Consider the following 20,039-nt stretch of genomic DNA (forward strand, 5'->3'; position numbering starts at 1 on the left):
ATTTCTTTGAAAAAAATGGATGGTACTTTGATAGGAATTGCATTAAATGTGTAGATGCTTTAGGTAGCATAGACATTTTCACAATATTTATTCTTCCAATCCAGGAGCATGGAACATTTTTCCATTTCTTTGTGTCTTCCTCAATTTCTTTCATGAGTACTTTATACTTTTCTGAGTATAGATTCTTAGTCTCTTTGGTTAGGTTTATTCCTAGGTATCTTATAGTTTTTTTTTTTTATTCATTTATTTGACAGAGAGAGATCACAAGCAGGCAGAGAGGCAGGCAGAGAGAGAGGAGGAAGCAGGCTCCCTGCTGAGCAGAGAGCCCGATGCGGGGCTCGATCCCAGGACCCTGAGATCATGACCTGAGCCGAAGGCAGTGGCTTAACCCACTGAGCCACCCAGGCGCCCCATATAGTTTTGGGTGCAATTGTAAATGGGATGGACTCCTTAATTTCTCTTTCTTCTGTCTTGTTGTTGGTGTAGAGAAATGCAACTGATTTCTGTGCATTGATTTTATATCCTGACACTTTACTGAATTCCTGTACAAGTTCTAGCAGTTTTGGAGTGGAGTCTTTTGGGTTTTCCACATATAGTATCATATCATCTGCAAAGAGTGATAGTTTGACTTCTTCTTGGCCGATTTGGATGCCTTTAATTTCCTTTTGTTGTCTGATTGCAGAGGCTAGGACTTCTAGTACTATGTTGAATAGCAGTGGTGATAATGGACATCCCTGCCATGTTCCTGACCTTAGCGGAAAAGCTTTCAGTTTTTCTCCATTGAGAATGATATTTGCGGTGGGTTTTTCATAGATGGCTTTGATAATATTGAGGTATGTGCCCTCTATCCCTACACTTTGAAGAGTTTTGATCAGGAAGGGATGCTGTACTTTGTCAAATGCTTTTTCAGCATCTATGGAGAGTATCATATGGTTCTTGTTCTTTCTTTTATTAATGTGTTGTATCACATTGATTGATTTGCAGATGTTGAACCAACCTTGCAGCCCTGGAATAAATCCCACTTGGTCGTGGTGAATAATCCTTTTAATGTACTGTTGAATCCTATTGGCTAGTATTTTGGCGAGAATTTTTGCATCTGTGTTCATCAAGGATATTGGTCTGTAGTTCTCTTTTTTGATGGGATCCTTGTCTGGTTTTGGGATCAAGGTGATGCTGGCCTCATAAAATGAGTTTGGAAGTTTTCCTTCTATTGCTATTTTTTGGAACAGTTTCAGGAGAATAGGAATTAGTTCTTCTTTAAATGTTTGGTAGAATTCCCCCGGGAAGCCATCTGGCCCTGGGCTTTTGTTTGTTTGGAGATTTTCGATGATTGTTTCAATCTCCTTACTGGTTATGGGTCTGTTCAGGCTTTCTATTTCTTCCTGGTTCAGTTGTGGTAGTTTATATGTCTCTAGGAATGCATCCATTTCTTCCAGATTGTCAAATTTGTTGGCATAGAGTTGCTCATAGTATGTTCTTATAATTGTCTGTATTTCTTTGGTGTTAGTTGTGATCTCTCCTCTTTCATTCATGATTTTATTTATTTGGGTCCTTTCTCTTTTCTTTTTGATAAGTCTGGCCAGGGGTTTATCAATCTTATTAATTCTTTCAAAGAACCAGCTCCTAGTTTCGTTGATTTGTTCTATTGTTTTTTTGGTTTCTATTTCATTGATTTCTGCTCTGATCTTTATGATTTCTCTTCTCCTGCTGGGTTTAGGGTTTCTTTCTTGTTCTTTCTCCAGCTCCTTTAGGTGTAGGGTTAGGTTGTGTACCTGAGACCTTTCTTGTTTCTTGAGAAAGGCTTGTACCGCTATATATTTTCCTCTCAGGACTGCCTTTGTTGTGTCCCACAGATTCTGAACCGTTGTGTTTTCATTATCTTTTGTTTCCATGAATTTTTTCAATTCTTCTTTAATTTCCTGGTTGACCCATTCATTCTTTAGAAGGATGCTGTTTAGTCTCCATGTATTTGGGTTCTTTCCAAATTTCCTCTTGTGATTGAGTTCTAGCTTCAGAGCATTGTGGTCTGAAAATATGCAGGGAATGATCCCAATCTTTTGATACCAGTTGAGACTTGATTTAGGACCAAGAATGTGATCTATTCTGGAGAATGTTCCATGTGCACTAGAGAAGAATGTGTATTCTGTTGCTTTGGGATGAAATGGTCTGAATATATCTGTGATGTCCATCTGGTCCAGTGTGTCATTTAAGGCCTTGATCTCCTTGTTGATCTTTTGCTTGGATGATCTGTCCATTTCAGTGAGGGGAGTGTTAAAATCCTCTACTATTATTGTATTCTTGTCGATGTGTTTCTTTGATTTTGTTATTAATTGGTTTATATAGTTGGCTGCTCCCACGTTAGGGGCATAGATATTTAAAATTGTTAGATCTTCTTGTTGGACAGTTCCTTTGAGTATGATAGAGTGTCCTTCCTCATCTCTTATTATAGTCTTTGGCTTAAAATCTACTTGATCTGATATAAGGATTGCCACTCCTGCTTTCTTCTGATGTCCATTAGCATGGTAAATTCTTTTCCACCCCCTCACTTTAAACCTGGAGTTGTCTTCGGGTTTAAGATGAGTTTCTTGTAGGCAACATATAGATGGGTTTTGTTTTTTTATCCATTCTGATACCCTGTGTCTTTTGATTGGGGCATTTAGCCCATTAACATTCAGGGTAACTATTGAGAGGTATGAATTTAGTGCCATTGTATTGCCTGTAAGGTGACTGTTATTGTATATTGTCTCTGTTTCTTTCTGATCTACTACTTTTAGGGTCTCTCTTTGCTTAGAGGACCCCTTTCAATATTTCCTGTAGAGCTGGTTTGGTATTTGCAAATTCTTTCAGTTTTTGTTTGTCCTGGAAGCTTTTAATCTCTCCGTCTATTTTCAATGATAGCCTAGCTGGATATAGTATTCTTGGCTGCATGTTTTTCTCATTTAGTACTCTGAATATATCATGCCAGCTCTTTCTGGCCTGCCAGGTCTCTGTGGATAAGTCTGCTGCCAATCGAATATTTTTACCATTGTACGTTACAGACTTCTTTTCCCGGGCTGCTTTCAGGATCTTTTCTTTGTCACTAAGACTTGTCAATTTTACTATTAGGTGATGGGGTGTGGACCTATTCTTATTGATTTTGAGGGGGGTTCTCTGAACCTCCTGGACTTTGATGCTTGTTCCCTTTGCCATATTGGGGAAATTCTCTCCAATAATTCTCTCCAATATACCTTCTGCTCCCCTGTTTCCTCTTCTTCTGGAATCCCAATTATTCTAATGTTGTTTCGTCTTATGGTGTCACTTATCTCTCGAATTCTCCCCTCGTGGTCCAGTAGCTGTTTGTCCCTCTTTTGCTCAGCTTCTTTATTCTCTGTCATTTCGTCTTCTATATCGCTAATTCTTTCTTCTGCCTCATTTATCCTAGCAGTGAGAGCCTCCATTTTTTATTGCACCTCATTAATAGCTTTTTTGATTTCAACTTGGTTAGATTTTAGTTCTTTTATTTCTCCAGAAAGGGCTTTTATATCTCCCGAGATGGTTGCTTTAATATCTTCCATGCCTTTTTCAAGCCCGGCTAGAACCTTGAGAATCGTCATTCTGAACTCTAGATCTGACATATTACCAATGTCTGTATTGATTAGGTCCCTAGCCTTTGGTACTGCCTCTTGTTCTTTTTTTTTGTTGTGAATTTTTCCACCTTGTCATTTTGTCCAGATAAGAGTTTATGAAGGAGCAAGTAAAATACTAAAAGGGTGGCAACAACCCCAGGAAAATATGCTTTAGCCAGATCAGAAGAGATCCCAAATTGTGAGGGGGGAGAAAGGGGATAAAAAGGGGTTCAGAAAGAAAAAGAAAAAGAAACTATTAAAAAAAGAAAGCCGATAAAGAAAAAATATAAAAAGAGGAAAAATATATATATATATTAGATAAACTATTTAAAAAACGTTAAAAAAGAAAACGGTAAAAGTTAAAAAAATTTAGCAGAAGAAAAGAAAAAGAAAAAAAATTGAAAAAGAAAAATAATTAAATTAACTGCAAGGCTAAAAAATCATGGGGAGAAAGGCATGAGTTCCGTGCTTTGCTTTCTTCTCCTCTGGAATTCCGTCGCTCTCCTTGGTATTGAAACTGCACTCCTTGGTAGGTGAACTTGGTCCTGGCTGGGTTTCCCGTTGATCTTCTGGGGGAGGGGCCTATTGTAGTGATTCTCAAGCGTCTTTGCCCCAGGCGGAGTTGCACCGCCCTTACCCGGGGCCGGGCTGAGTAATCCGCTCGGGTTTGCTGGGTTTGCTTTCGGGAGCTTTTGTTCCCTGAGCGCTTTCCGTAGAGTCCGGAGGACGGGAATGAAGATGGCGGCCTCCCGGTCTCCGGCCCGGAGGAGCCGAGAGCCCGGGGCCCCACTCCTCAGTGTGCCCTCAGAGAACAGCGCCCAATGACTCCCGTCACCCTGGCCTCTGGCCGCGCTCCGAGCTGACCAAGCCTGCGACCGGTTCAAGGCAACCCCGAGCTGAGAGTCACTCCTCGGCTCTGTCTCTGTAGCCGGCTTCCCCGTTCTAATACCGGAAAGTTCTGCGACACTCAGATAACCCCGATCCTTCTGCGACCCTTCGGGACCTGAGGCCGCGCTGTCCCCGCCTGGGCTTCACCCCAGTTAAGCCTCTGGAGCGATGTCCCTCAGTGGAACAGACTTTTAAAAGTCCCGATTTTGTGCTCCCTTGCTCCGCCGCTCGCCGGGAGCCGGCCCCTCCCCCCGCGATCTATCTTCCTATCGCTTTGGATTCACTTCTCCGCCAGTCCTACCTTTCAGATAGTGGTTGATTTTCTGTTTCTAGAATTGCTGTTCTTCTTCTCTTCAATCTCCCGTTGGATTTGTAGGTGTTTGCAATCTTTAGATAAGCTATTTAGCTGATCTCCCACTACCCGAAGTAGTCTCAGCCTGCTACTTCTCCGCCATCTTGACTCCTCTCCCCTCTTTTGCCCATTTTCTAATTGGGCTATTTTTTTTTTTTTTTGGCTATTGTGTTGTAGATCTTGTATTTTTTAATGTTTTAGATATTAATCCCATATCATATAAATGGTTTGCAAATATTTCCTCCCCCTCCATAGGATGCCTTTCACCCAATTTATGGTTTGCTCTTTCCTTTCCTTTTTAATTTGATACAGTTCCAGTTGTCTGCCTTTGGTTTTGTTGCCTGTACTACTGGTGTCAAACCCAGTAAATCATTGCCAGGAACAATGTGAAGACGTTGTCCCCACCCCGCCTCCCCACCATGTTCTCTTTGAGGAGTTTCAGGTCTTACATTCAAGTCTTTAATCCATTTTGAGTTAATTTCTGTGTATGGGGTAAGGTAGGAGTCCGGTTTCACTCTCCCGCAGGTGCTGTCCAGCTTTCCCAGCACCATTTGTTGAAGAGACTGTCCTTTCTCAGAGTCTTCTGTCTTGTAAATTCTCTTCTCCACATAACTCTGAAAACTCAGTTTACTCACTGAAAATGAAACTCCCTCAGCCTTGATGCCTCTCTGATCCCCGCCCCCCCCCAGCTGATTCCATGCATGACATGAAGCTGAATAGCTCACCGTGAGATCACCCTGATCACCACGTCCCACCTTGCCCTCCCTTCACCCTCTGCCCACAGGCAGGGTCCCAGCCGCCCACACCCACTGCAGACCAGTCAGCGTGGTGCCGTCCTGCTTCTCCTTCCCTCTGTCTTCCCCATGTAACTTATGACCGACCATTGCAGTTTCTCTGATGTGACGAGCCCGGGCTCTCTCCCCCTCCCTCACATCAATCCTCCATCTGCTTCCTGGGACCATCTGGAATTCTGCCTTTAACCCAGCCCTCTTGCTACATTTCACCTGTGATTCTCAACTCGGAGGCAAAGCTCTTTAAAGTTTATCATCCGGGGTGCCTGGGTGGCTCAGTGGGTTAAAGCCTCTGCCTCTAGCTGGGGTCATGATCCCAGGGTCCTGGGATAGAGCCCCACATCGGGCTCTCTGCTCAGCGGGGAGCCTGCTTCCTCCTCTCCCTCTGCCTGCCCTCTGTCTGCCACTCTGCCCACTTGTTCTATCAAATAAATAAAATCTTTAAAAAAAAGAAAAAGAAAATGATCAGAGGCATACGGACCCAGAAAGGATGGTCATGAAGGAAGAAGTTTGTTCCCCTCGCAGTGCCCAGCAACAGGGGCAGAGCCCACCATGCTGGACCACACGAGAAAGGACCAGGGTCAGGAGGCAGATGGAGAGGGGAGAATGGCAGCAGGAAAGTTTATTGTGCTTTCCATGGGAAAGATTAGATGAGGCAGGGTAAGCTGGCTCAGGTTTGGCTAGTTTGAATAATTTCAGCAGGTTCTGGGGCAGGGATGTCCACGTTGTGTGGTACCTGGACCTGAGGTAATGGGGGAAGATGAACAGAGACCCAGAGAGACAATGAAGGATGTGTCTTGGGGAGTGGGCTCTGGATGGGTAGGTTTACGTTTGAAAAGTGCACTCTTAAGGGAGTGGCTGACTACCTTCAGGAATTTGGGCTAGCCCTGGGAGGGGCAGCAGGGCCCCCGATGTCAAAGCATCAGAACACCGAAAACAAAAACATGATGCAGTCTGTCAGAGTCCCTGAAGAGACTTCCAAAAAGTACATAACACTCCACCCTCACCCTCTTCCTAGTGCCCCAGGTACGAAGGACTGCCTCAGTGAGCACATTGCTGATGCGTGTGCCACAGCCCCAGGTGTGTGGGGAAAGGAAACTTGAGAACTGCCACCCCACCTCGTCCGCTTAGGCTGACTTCACAAACCTCACACCTCCCTTCCAAACCGGTATCCCTAGGCTCACGCCCCCTGTGCCCCTGGAGTTCTACCCTTCTGCTGGCCCCCGCCCTGCCCCAGAGCCCTGTCTCCCCCAGTTGCACCTGCCAGAAGGCCACTCTCGTTCAAGGCTCCCATGAACATGCTGTGTCCTGGAAACTATCTTGGTCACCCTCTCCCAGGCTGGGCCCAGCTGCCCTTTACAGGGACTGCCACCCCCGCCTCGGCCAGCTGTAGGTCATGTGCACCCTGGCCCCCAGCCCCGACAGTGTGTGAGCCTCCTCCCAGGACCATGGGCATGGGATCGGGGGAGTGGGCTCTCTGCTACACACAGGTGCTCTGAGATTGAACTCTGTTGCATCCGTCCCGAGAAATGTGTGTGTGTTAATGTGCCAGTGTGTCACTCCCTGGCAACATTTAAAGGAGAGCAGAAAGGGTATCTTTAGCGAGTGTTTCTCATACTATGCTCCAGGGAACACAATCTTCCCTGGAGGGTGTTATAAAAAACAAGCAAGCTTGACTCCGGGTGAAGCAGAGCTCCGGTTTTGTTGAACTGCAATGCTTCTCACCACTCTCCATACTAAGGAGACTCTAATAAAAGCAAAGGGGGAGTTTGCAGCTTTTTTTACTTTCTCAACTTCCTTTATTTTTTCTCTCGGGCTCATGGGACTGGTGGTTTTGAAAAACACCACTTTAGTCTAAGAGAGATGCTCTCAGGAGGCTTGGGGCCATGCACGTGCGGACGGGTCCCCCACAGGTCACATCAGCTGCACTGTCACCTGTTTCATGGTATGCAATTATCCCTGGGCCCCAATTAAGGTGACCTTTGTCCAGAAAAGCTAATATGTCCCATCTGCTCCTTTTCCTTGGCCACCCTCAGGCACAGAGGCTAAGCCAGCTCTGTCCCCTTACACTGGCTCCAGGCAAGCGAATGAGCTTGTGGTTTCCTGAAAGCACATGCTGCTGGGGGACATGCCTGTTCCCACACTACTGACTGCAGCCGAAGGTCACAGTCAAGTATATCTCTAGTCCACGCAAAGCCTCACATATATAACCATATATGTGCATAGAAACATAAGCCAGATATCCATGGGCTTGAGACCCATCTGTATTAGGTTATATATGTGTAGGCGTATATACTTACAGGGGAAAAAGAACCAAAGTGGACAAAGAGAGCACAACAGGTCACGTGGATTTGCCTACGGAGCCATTATGAAACATCTCAAATGTCTTACCTGTCATACCCACCGCGTTTTTCTTTTCAGTTTGCAGTCCTGCCCTCCAAAATGACTGCTTCGAACTTCTGTCCTCCTGAAATCTCCCACTGTCCACACCCCTGGGCCCCAGGCAGGCGATGACCCTGCCCCACTTCCTGGGGGATCTCTCCTGGGCTTCCTTCAGTCCCGCGGGCCAGTTCCGTACCCCGGGCTGCCTGCAGGGGGCGCCGCCTCCCCTGTCGGGGGCCTATGTGCCACGAGAGAAGGAGCCCTCCGGATCCTGCCGTCCAGCCCTGACCCTGAACCTCTGAGCACAGGGAGCTTCCTCTGCGTTATGTCCTGACAGCATTGTCGCTTTCGTGCTTCTCCTCTCTCAACAGTCACTGTGAGATTTTGTAAACGTGTACATTTTTTTAAAAAGATTTTATTTATTCATTTGACACAGAGAGAGAGAGAGCGCACAAGGGGGAGCAGCAGGCAGAGGGAGAGGGAGAAGCAGGTCCCCGCCAAGCAGGGAGCCCGACATGGGACTCGATCCCAGGACCCTGGAATCATGACCTGAGCGGAAGGCAGGCGCTTAGCCGACGGAGCCACCCAGGTGCCCTAAATGTGTACATTTTAATCTTCCAGACGAGTCTTAAAGAACCATGTGAACAGCACCATATCTACTTCTGCTTAGGAGGTTGTCCCTGATGCTTAGGATAGGCTCAACAACACTTACCAAATAAGGACCGAAAGGAAAAAAAAAAGAGACTAATTGAATGGATGAATGCATGAGTGAAAGCAAAGTTTATAAAACCAATATAGGAGAACAGAAGTTGTGGCTTGGCAAAGATCGTCCCTGAGCAGACTTCTGTGTGCTGGGCCCAGTTCACCGAGACTCATCCCACCCCACTTTTGATGTCTAACCAATTCCTCTCAGAAATTTCCCATCCACTGACCTCTCATGACCTCTCACTCTGCCCTTTGGTGACAGACACATTCCTTGCTTCCTTGGCTCTGTTTGGAGTTGGGCTCCGGTCTGCAGTGAAGTTTATCATCCCTACTATAGGTATTCAAATAAAATCTGTCTCGTTTTTAACAAATGTCTGGTGCGATCTCTCTTTCGCAGACCCCAGTCTGGGTTTCCCTCAGCTGCCTTGGACAAGTCTTCCTCAAGCCTTCCAGGTCACCTTCTTGGACATGCTTACAGTTGGATAGCTGAGGAAGGGCTTTTGTTGAAGAGTCAGAAGGTGACAGTCACAATGTCATGTGTGCCACCAAGGCAACCTGGATTGGAAGCGGTTGGCTCCGAGCCAACAATTGTGTTGTTCATCATGCCAGAGTGACATTTCCCGCAGCGACAAAATGTTACTCATCCGTATTTATCCTCTTGGCCCTCAGGCCACCAGAATCAAGATGGCACCTCTGGAAGCAGATGGGGAAGGAGATGGGCGCTCAGAGGCAGGGAGTGGGCACTGGCCTCGAAGCTACCAGGTGCCTGGCTCTAGGCTAAGCACTCTATCCATCTTGACAGCAGCCTCCTTAGCTAGATATTCTCAAGGGGTTTGCCCACTGGGAGCTCCTCCGCATGGCCCTGCTCTTTGCATGAACTGTCAGCAAGAAGTCTAGCCCCAGCATCATCATAGCATGGCGCAGCCCTCCCCAGCAGCAGCAGAAACCACCAATCTTCTTAAGGACAAGACTCAGAACTGCCTTAAAAGGATCCCTTTGTCTGCATCTTGTTGGTCAACGCAAGTGACAGATCCGGCCCCAAGGCAAGGTGCCAAGGATTGACAGCACTCTCATAATAGAGCACTTTATAGGGAGAGGAGGGTTAGAGGGGGCTGTCCTTGGAGGCCACTTACTGGCCGCCCTGAACGTGGAGGTTCTGCCTGGGGAAGAAGCCGCTGGTAGGTGTTCTCACTTAGGCTCAGGAGCAGGTATCAGACACCTGCAGGGTCCTGGACAAGATGTGGACTAGGCACACCTGGCCTAGATGGATGCAGGTGCAGACAGACTCAGAAAGGGATGAGAAGATTCTGTGCTGACTTCTAGGACAAACTGACCCTTGCTCACTCTAAGCCCACATGCCACAGATCCTAGGTGGCCCTGGGGAAGGGACCATGGCCTTTTCCAGCATTGGCCTGACTCAGTCCTGCTAGCGCAGGGCCACAGCCACTAGGCCACCCGGCCAGGAGTGGCTTGGGGACCCGAAGAAATGGCCATGCTCGGTGCTTGTCAGTGTGGCTGGTCGGGTGTGGAGATGTACCAGACTCCAAACCTCACCGTCCAACCTTTCCCAGAACCCAGCCTTGGAGGTGAAACTGCCTCCTGGTTGTTCTCATTCCCCAAATGGCTGTGTTTTATGATGTGTTAAGTTTTGGGGGAAAACAGAAAATTCTTCCAGCTGTGGAGTTAGCCCAGCTGCAGGCACCTGAAGGAGGGGTGATTTATGATCTGCTGAGTGCCAGCAGTGTGCTCGGCTCCACGAGGGGGCCTGGGAGGGGACGTCCCACCCTGACCCCTGAAATGCAGGAACAACCTCCATTGAGACCCTCCGGGTTGAGAGGCCTCCCTCGTGAGTTCACGACTCCCCACAGGCTGGAACTTTCTCCAAGCCCTTGGAGCTATTGGCCTGCTGCAGCTGTCGCAGTGCGAAGTTAACGATCCATTAGGAGAGCTCAGGCCTTGGTTTCTGGAGATTCTTTGGCTTCAGCGATGGCCTCCGAAGCTGGAAGGCCCGTGGGCAGCTATTCCTGGCCTGAAACTCTGCAGCCTCGCCCCGACTCTGTGCCTGGACCCAGGGCGAGTGGGGCCTGTCTGTGCTGGCGGCCAACCCATTGCCCTCAAAGGAGACTTTGTTCACCGGCTCCCCTCCCTTCCAGACCTAGCTGTGAGGGCTGCTCTCCATCGGTTTCCTTCCTCAGGAGGTGCCGGTGGAGAAGACTTCTCAGCTTCCTGGTTTCTACTTCCTGGGGACCGGTCAGAGAGCCATGCCTGGCTTTTGAGCCGAGTAACCTTATCAGAGGTGTCCTTTAGAGACGGACTCTCCAGGAGGGACACGCACAATGGCTATTGTGTGTGGACATGCTGGTGGGGGGGGAGGGTCATGGGGCATGACAGAGGTGGGACAGGGCTTAGTGTCAGGAAGCCCATTTAAAGGTGGCTAGAAAGGATCTCATGAGGCCTGAGCCAGTGACTTCCCTCCCTCCTTAGTAGTGCCCATTCCGCTCTCTCAGAGCTCCCCTGCATGCTTCCCTGCCTTGGGCAGCTGCCTGCGGCTGTGGGTCAGTCCTGACTAGAGAGAGGGAGGAGTGGCCTGCAGGATGAGAACGGGGGCCCAGTCCCACTGCCTGTGTCAGGGCCATAGAAGCCCCCTGAGCCAAAGCACAGGTGCTGGGCTCCGGGCTCCGTGGGCAGGTGAATGACAGGGGCATGGGAAGCGCAGGAGTCCAGGGTTTCTCCCCAGTGCAAGGCTCACTTTCAGTCCTGAAGCCAAGCAGGAAATGGCTCCAGCAAGAGAATTTTAATTCTCATACACACACACACCTGTGTTGCCCTCAGCCTCTGTCATCCCGGTTCCTGGGGGAGCACTTGGCCCCACCAGGGGAGGCCCTGGGGAGCGCCAGGTGGAGAGAAGGAGTGACCAGCTGCATAGGAGTCCCCAGCTCCAAACAAGGACCAGGGAACCTCCCTCTCCCACCCCATCTCTCGCTCCCTCTCTGTCTCTCCCTCTCTCGCTCTCTGTCTCTGTCTCTCTCCCCTCCTCTGTCTCTCTCTCTCCCCTCCCCTATGTCTGTCTCTATCTCTGTCTCTCTTTCTCCACCTCTCCTGTCTCTCTCTCTCCTCTCCTCTCTCAATGTCTCTGTCTCTGTCTCTCTGAGGAGTCACTGTGACCTGAGTTTCAGATGGGGTGATGGGGGGAGTCTCTGTGCTGTGCAGTGACTTGTTGTGCAGGAAAGCACAGACCTCACACTCCAAGGAGGCTGGCGCCACTCTCCCTGAAGGTCACATAAAGAATTAGCATTCGACTAATACTGAGAGTCAGGACGAACTCGCTCCGCTGCCCATTCTTCTAACATTTATTTACTTGACTCGTTGACTTCTCTAATGTTTCTGGAGGCCAGAAAATACATCAAGCATTGACAACACAAGCAGACTATGGCAAAGTTAGAGATATATTATACCAAGGTAATCTAGAGGTAAGTAGTGAAATCATCACCCCAACCCTAACCTTTCAAAACTGTGGTCTGTTTTTCTTTTTCTTTCTTGGGAGGGTGGATTTCTGTAAGGTGAAATTCACCGGGGTGATCAGAGGTGTGGCGGCTCTGGACCCAGCCCGGGGCTGGGCTCTGCGCCCGAGAAGGTAGTCGGGTAAGGGGATAACTAGTGTATGACCAAGAAAGAGACAGCCAAAAGCAAGCCCTGCTTTTGGTCATGCCCAGCCTGTAGCCCACAACCTTCCTTCTCTGCAGCCTGGAACACAAGCTTGGCATGCGTCCTCCGTGGGTGGAGATGTTTCAGGCCCAGGGCAAGTCATCACCCTGAAGGCACCTCAGATTCTTAATGTCTGTGAAAGGATGAGCAGCCACTGCTTCTTAAGGGAATGCCATGATCCCACTTCCTCTGCAGGAGGTCCCACGTACTAACCGCACCCACGGAAGAGGGCCCGGCGTACAAGGCTACAACAGTGAGGCCAAGGTACACACAAGCCGGGCCACATGTGGCAAGCCCCTCACACCCAACGACAGTGTTGTCATGGGGACCCACATGCACAGGTGAGCTCCTATTTTGACTCAAGGATTATCACTTTCTCTCTCTGTTCTCCCTGGTCCCTTTGGTTTCTTGTTCCAGATTGTTCTCAGTGCGTGAGTTGTCAGCGGTCAGGTTCCAGAATGAACAGACCCGCCTTTTATCATGAGCGCCTGAGACACACGGGCCAAGGGGCTGTGAATATTTGCGCCGTTCCACACATGGCAAACAGAATCCTGAGGCTGACATCCACAGTGGCTTATTTTTAACCAGTAATCTTGGTTTATCTGATCTCAGCTGAAGCTCCTAGGCAGAACAGGAATGCCAACATTCAGAGGAATTAGCTTCACCGAGATTTCCCCCAATGCCTTACACAAACAACAGGAGTCCAAACGGTGATCGTACTTTATGACTGGGTTGCCTCTCTTGAAAAGTGGCCTGGGAGAGAACACAGCGGAAGGTGCCATTTGGCCTGTCAGATGTTAACTTAGCAACTCCAGCGGGCACAGCAGAATGAAAATTCAATGTGTCGCTTTTCATTACCCCAAAAAGGAAAAGTCCTGAGGGCCCTCTGTGACAAGACTTAAGCTGTTTATTCTTGGCCCTACAGTGGCACTTGGTTTCTCTAAGAGCAAAAGAGCATGGGTGGCAGGTTGCTTCACCAAAACATGAGGAAAATGAGAAAAACAAGGTATTTGCCTTCCTTCACTCACCCAAACCTACAAAGCACTTGGAGCTGAGCAGCAGGGACATGTGTAGAGGACAGCGTCGCTGAGAAAACCTTTAGAGCCTTTAGAGATGACAGAGCAAAGTCCCAGATGCCAGCTGACCCAGCCCTCAGCCCTCAGCCCTGACTCAGCACCAGCACCACACCCTCTCCAAGGGGAGAGGAATGACCAGGGAAGCTGGTCAAAAATACCAGAAGGCAGGAAACAAAGAGCAGGAAGCTAATAGTCACTAGAGGACAACTATTGCTTCACAGAACAGGAACTGAAGGAGAAAGAGGAGCCCCACAAAAAGTTAATGGGGCAAGAAAAGTTTAAAAGTGAGTTGGCAGTGCTGGGGGAAACATTCTTGTTCCCTCATCTTCTTCCTGCTGTTTTGGCCATGAAGAAGTTAAACCAAACAATGACATGTGCTCAGTACTCCTGTGAGAATCAGGGCTTTCAAAACAGTATGATTAGTCCCTAACAACATCCAATGCTAAGTGAGTGAAGTGATGTCTACAAAACCCTAGCAAAAAGAGGAGCCATCTGCACCCCAATGTTCATAGCAGCAATGGCCACAGTCGCCAAACTGTGGAGAGAATCGAAATGCCCTTCAACGGACGAATGGATAAAGCAGATGTGGTCCATATACACTATGGAGTATTATGCCTCTATCAGAAACAATGAATACCTAACTTTTGTATCAACATGGATGGGACTGGAAGAGATTATGCTGAGTGAAATAAGTCAAGCAGAGAGTCAACTATTATATGGTTTCACTTACTTGTGGAACATAAGGAGTAACACAGAGGATACTGGGAGAAGGAAGGGAAAAGTGAATTGGGGGAAATCAACAGGGGAGATGAACCATGAGAGAATGTGGACTCTGAGAAACAAACTGAGGGTTTAGAGGGGGAGGGGGAGGGGGTGTGGGATTGGGTGAGCCTGGTGGTGAGTATTAAGGAGGGCACGGACTGCATGGAGCACTGGGTGTGGTACATAAACAATGACTCTTGGAACACTGAAAAAATAAAATTAAATTAAAAAAAAAAAAAAGCCCTCCGAGTGAGAGAAGAGCGGCACATGCATTTTATACGGAGCCAAAATGTCACACACGGCTAAAAAACATTGTCAGATATGCCAGCAATCCAGGAATATGGAACTCAGGAGCTCACCTTGTTGTTGAGGATGAAGTCTCATCAACCTAATGGAATTTCTATTGATCCACTAAAGAGACAACACCAAGTTTGTTACTGTGTTCAGATACTTAATTCCCCCATCCTTTGTCCTCCAGCCATAATTTCTTACCAGAGGCTGAGATAGAGAGAGGGCATGTTTACATCCAAACTTCCCTCCGGGCCGCAGATGAGAGCGTGCTGATATGCTCTACGGAACTCCAGAAGGGGCCTGTGGAATGCAGGGCTTCTCAAACTTCTTTTATTTTTTTTTTAAAGGTTTTATTTATCTGGGAAGAGGGTTTGGTAGAGGAACAAGCAAACTCTCCGCAGAGTGGGGAGCCCAACGCAGGGATCGATCCCAAGAGCCTGGGATGGTGACCTGAGCCAAAGGCAGATGCTTAACACACTGAGCCATGCAGGCGCCCCTCCCATATTTCTTTGCTCACAACTTCCCTGTTCCCTCACTCTCCATTCATCTAACTTTTCCTGAGGACACTTAGGCTTCTTGCTGGTTAATCATGTCTCAGAACAGAAGCGAACCCAAGCAAGCCTTGGAAGAGCTCCCAGGAAAGCCCTCGGTCCCTAACTGCCCAAGGAGAAGTTTGCTGTCATGGCGACACACTCGCCATGAGTGTGTGTCCAAAGTGACAAGAGTGACAAGAGCCCATAATGACGCTTCCTGCACCTGCACCTGGTGCTCCTAACTGTCCCCACATTTGGCTGGAGAAGACTGTGACTAACAGGACATGGTTCCCCGCCCCCAGCACAGTGTGAGGCCAGGAAGGGCTGGAAAAGCCAGGAGAGGCACACTGGCAGGGATGGCTGTGTATCAGGGTGCTGGCCCCCAGGGAGCGTGTGAGCAGAGAGATGAGAAAATGCTGGAAGTCTCTTTTTGTGTAGTCCCGGGAGCAAAGGCCTCAGTGAAACCGGCCTCCCCAGCCCCTCTGCCCACAGAGTGTTTTAGGGCATCCCAGCCTGCCTCCCAGCAGCCACCAGGTGTTCTGGAAGTTCCTCCTTCCCCTCCCTCCCACCCAGGCCCTGGCTCCCCACATCCTGGTTCCTGGGGAGGACATCCACCTGGCTACAGGTAGGTACAGTCCCATCCAGGCCTCATCATCACAGTGAACCCCAACAATAGTGTATTCCCAGACTGTTCTTACCACACAATTCTGACTCCCCTTTCCAGTGCATCGTTCCATCTACCTGCTCTCAACTTGACATCCTTTCCCTGACGGACCAGAGCCAGAGGAAACAGAAGCCCCCACCCTCTGCTCAGAACCAGGCCTCACTAACAAATCCCTTATTCATGGTCCTTGGCTCTGTCAAGAGCCTTGGCAGCGTCTTTACCTCCTGGACGACTCTCCCCCCACAGAACCTGACCCGAGAAGTCAGGGGTTGGCCATTGTGCCCAAATGCCCTGGCAGGAAGAGTATGACTTCTCCCTAGAGGCAGCGTTCAGTGCCAGGGCACAAACATTATCTCCCCCAAGAGGTCATTAGAACTCTCATAAAAATAAATGGCTCCCCAAAGCACGCCAGTCCCAGCATCCTAGGTAGGCCCCACCATGCCCCCATTCTCACTGGCCCTCCAGCTTGCGCAGTCGCTAAGGGAGGCACACACCATTTTGTTTTGTGGGACTGGTAACCCTCTGACTCTGGAATATTGTGCCTGCCTCTTCGATTTGGCCCTTGGTTGCAAATGGCTTTCATGTTCCACTTCGTTTCCTGCTCTGTATAGGCAGAATTCCCTGGGAATAAGCACTTTAACACTAGAATACTGTGTTCTTGGGGAGATGTATTTTCCTGGAGAACAAAATACTGCTAACACAAGCTCTTCTGTTTGGCCTGAAGTATCTTCATAGTTGGGTTTTTCAGAGGACTTGTTCTGGGTTGCTAACGTCTTAGTGGTGATTGAGAGGAGAAAGGACACAGGCAGAGAATTTTAAAGGTACTCTATGGGCTGTAATGAACCAAACCCTCTCCCCGCCGTATCTGAAAAAGAACTTTAAGGACCATAGGCAATGAGGAAGTCATGATCTTTTGCGTAAGAAGATACTGTCACTTCCTTGGGGTGAATATCCAAGCCTTGTTGTGTGGTGGACCCCAGTTCCACTCCCCCATGCTTTAAAGAAGATGAGTCCAAGACAATACTTGATTTATAGGGGGGAATCATATTTACTATTAAATAAATGAATGACCTAAGTTTGCTGTAGCCATCTGCTCCCAGATTACGGCAATTCTCCTCTATTCCTAACTGGCTAAGTATTTTCTTTTCTTTTTCAAAATCAAGAATGGATATCAGATTTCATCAGAATTTTTCTTCTGCATCTATTGAGCTGTCCATAGGATTTTCTTTAATCCATTAGTGTGATGAATTAGATTTATTGGTTTTACAATGTTAAATCAATATGGCATTCCTAGAGTAAACCCCACTTGATTATGATATATTACCATTTTTATATTGCCAGGAAAAATTGTGAAAGGCCCTGAAATGAATCAAAAGGATTACTTGATGTTCTCAAAGGAAAACTGGAAAATTTCTAATTTTAGGTATTCTGTTTTTATGGGAACTATACTTTTTATAGTCTTTGAGATATTTTACAACTCTGTACCTAACTAACAGCAATGCAAATAATTCTAACTTGTAGACATACAAGTTAATTCTGCCAAGTGGAGATGCAATTGGTCCTTCTTCCAAGTAAAAGTCAGTTTATTAACTGTTTGTAAATTTCAGCATTGATGTGTTGCTCTTTGGAGGTTTCCTGTAAAACAGCTATGGGTTCCCTCACTGATTGATGAGTTAAGTAAAATCTTTGAGTTGTGTATGTTTAATATTATGACTGGGGCGCCTAGGTGTCTCAGTCAGTTAAGTGTCCGCCTTCAGCTCAGATCATGATCCCAGGGTTCTGGGATCAAGCCCCACATCAGGCTCCCTGCTCTGAGGGGAGCCTGCTTCTCCCCTTCCTCTGCCACTCCTCCTGCTTGTGCTATCTCTGTCAAATAAATAAATAAATAAAATCTTTAAAAAAATATCACGAGAGTAATAATTACAGTTTACCAAAGTTACATTTTATCTCTGGATTCAAGTTGTTACAGCTTTAATGTTACATGCCTACATACTCATAAATGAAATTGACCTGTCATGTTCTCAGTTTCCTTTTGGGGTTTTGGTATGAATGTTATTATGCCAACCTAATTCTTTTTCTCTCATATAATTGTATAAGACTGAAATCATTTCTACTTCATTATTTTGGAGAACTTGACAGTGAGGCCACCTAGGCTTGAACTTTTTATTGTGGAATGTTTTTAATTATGAATTTGTTTCCTTGAAATTTTAGACCTATTGCAAGTTTTCCATTTCAATTGTGTTGGTTTTAATGCTGTTCCAGGAATCTGTCCATTTCAAATTTATTGGCATAAAGTTATTCATAATATTCTCTTGCTCTCTTTTTTTCAGTTTTTTTTTAAAGTGAGGTATATAACTGATATAAAAGAGTGTAGTAGTTTCAGATATACAGTATAATGATTCAGGAATCGTATGCACTGCCGAATGATCACAATAAGTTCAGTTAATGTCCATCATCACACATAGTTACAAAATTTTTTTTCTTGTGATTAGGACTTTTAAGGTCTACTGCTTTAGCAATTTTCAAATATGTAACACAGTATTTTTAACTCCAGTCACCATGCTGTACATTACATCCCCCAAACTTATTTTATAATGGAAAGATTGTACCTTTTGACATCCTTTACCTATTTAGCCCACCCCTAACCCTTCCCCTAACAGCCACCAATCTGTTTTCTAGATCTATGCGTTTGGATTTGTTTAAGTTCCACATACAGATGAGATCATACAATATTAATCTTTCCAGTCTGATTTATTTCACTTAGCATAATGCCCTGAATGTCCATCCATGTTGCCACAAATAGCAAGATGTCATTTTTTGTGTTTGTATAGTATTTGTGTGTGTGTGTGTGTGTGTGTGCATGTGTGTGTGTACGCGCGTGTGCTCACGTGTGTGTGTGTATCTCATCTTCGTTATGTATTCATCCACTCGGTTGTTTTCACGTCTTGGTTATTAATAAAAATGATGTCTTGTCTTTTCTTTATATGTATTTAAGGCTATAAATTCTCCTCTAAATACTGATTTAGATGTCTCACAAAAGTTTCTCAACATAATATTTTCATTATCAATTTAAAAGTTAATTTTGATTATGATTATTCTTTTGTTCTTTTATTTGAAAATACATTTAAAATTCAAGTAAATGGGACTTTTCCAGTCCTCATTCTGTTACTAATTTCTAGCATAATTGCACTTGGTTTAGAAAATGCATATGATTTCAATATGCATTTTGGAATAAATTGGAACTTATGTTATGTTCCAAGGTATGGTGGGAGCATATTATATGGGTCATAAGGGCTTGAAAAAAATTATATTCTGCAGTAGTTATATGCAGCTACTGTATATGTTCTTTGGTCAGTTGGCTATGTCATGTTCTTCTATAATCTGTTTTTTTTTGTTTTTGTTTTTGCTTAAACAACAGAAATCTATTTTCTCACAATTCCTGAGGCTAAAGTCCAAGAACAAGGTGCTGGGAGTGTCAATTTCTTCTGAGGCCTCTCTCTTTGGATTAGAGGGCTGTTTTCTCCTTACAGTTTGAATGATTCTTGTTCACTTGGTCTATTAATTACTAAGAGAGATTGGTTAAAATCTCCATCTATTATTTGTAATATAGATGTAATATAGAATTTTCAATTTTTAGAGAGAGGAGTTAAAATGGCAGAGGAGTAGGGGGGACCCTGAGCGTGTCTCATCCCTCAAACACAGCTAAATAGTTATCAAATCATTCTGAACCCCCAAGAAATTGATCAGAAGTCTGAGAGAACAAAAACTACAAGTCTACAAGTAGAATTTTTAATTTACATATATGCTTTGTTTTGTATTTATGCTTTATATATTTTAAGGTCCTGCTATTAGGTGTATGCAAATTTAGAATGGTCATATACTACCAGTGAACCTCTCTAGTAATGCCTTTTACCGGAATTCCATGCTGTCTAAAAGTAATATACTACACCAACTTTCTTTTGACTGGTGTTTGCATCATCTTTTTTTTTTTTTTTTTTTAATTTGACAGAGAGATCACAAGCAGGCAGAGAGGCAGGCAGAGAGAGAGGAGGAAGCAGGCTCCCCGAGAGAGCAGAGAACCCGATGCGGGGCTCGATCCCAGGACTCCGAGATCATGACCCGAGCCGAAGGCAGCGGCTTAACTCACTGAGCCACCCAGGCGCCCCTCATCTTTTTTTTTTTTTTTTTTTTTTAAGATTTTTTTTTTTTTTTTTTTTTTGACAGACAGATCATGAGTAGGCAGAGAGGCAGGCAGAGAGAGAGAGAGGAAGAGGAGGCAGGCTCC

This window comes from Lutra lutra, chromosome 14 (assembly GCF_902655055.1).
Source record: "Lutra lutra chromosome 14, mLutLut1.2, whole genome shotgun sequence".
Taxonomy (NCBI): domain Eukaryota; kingdom Metazoa; phylum Chordata; class Mammalia; order Carnivora; family Mustelidae; genus Lutra; species Lutra lutra.